The sequence below is a fragment of the Propithecus coquereli genome, unplaced genomic scaffold, assembly GCF_000956105.1.
Source record: "Propithecus coquereli isolate 6110/MARCELLA unplaced genomic scaffold, Pcoq_1.0 Scaffold147, whole genome shotgun sequence".
NCBI classification, from domain to species: domain Eukaryota; kingdom Metazoa; phylum Chordata; class Mammalia; order Primates; family Indriidae; genus Propithecus; species Propithecus coquereli.
Window position 1 is genome coordinate 2,642,789 of NW_012139080.1, and position 477 is coordinate 2,643,265.

Consider the following 477-nt stretch of genomic DNA (forward strand, 5'->3'; position numbering starts at 1 on the left):
TGCTAGAAGTTTATTTCTAAGTTAACTATTATACTTTACCTGCATCTCACAAATGTCAGTATGTTGCATTTTATCTTCATTCTGTTCAAAATACTTTGAATTTTCCTGTTGGTTTCTTCTTTGACCCATGGATTATTTAAAGATGTCTTATTTAAATTCCAAATATTTGGAGATTTTCACAGATTTTTCTGGTATTGATTAGAAAAATTCTTTTGTGGTAGGAGTATTTACTTTGTCTAATTAGAATAGGTTTAATTTCTTTGTGATTTATTTTTTAGCTCAGCATATGTTCTATCTTGGTAAATGTTTTCCATGCTCTTGTATATTCTTCTGTTGCTGTGTGGAATGTTTTATAAATGTTAATTATGTCAAGTTGGTTGTTAGCATGTTCAAGTCTTCTGTGTCCTTACTGATTTTTTGTCTATCTGTTCTAAAATTATTGAGAGAGGGCTACTGAAATCTTTGACTATAATTGTG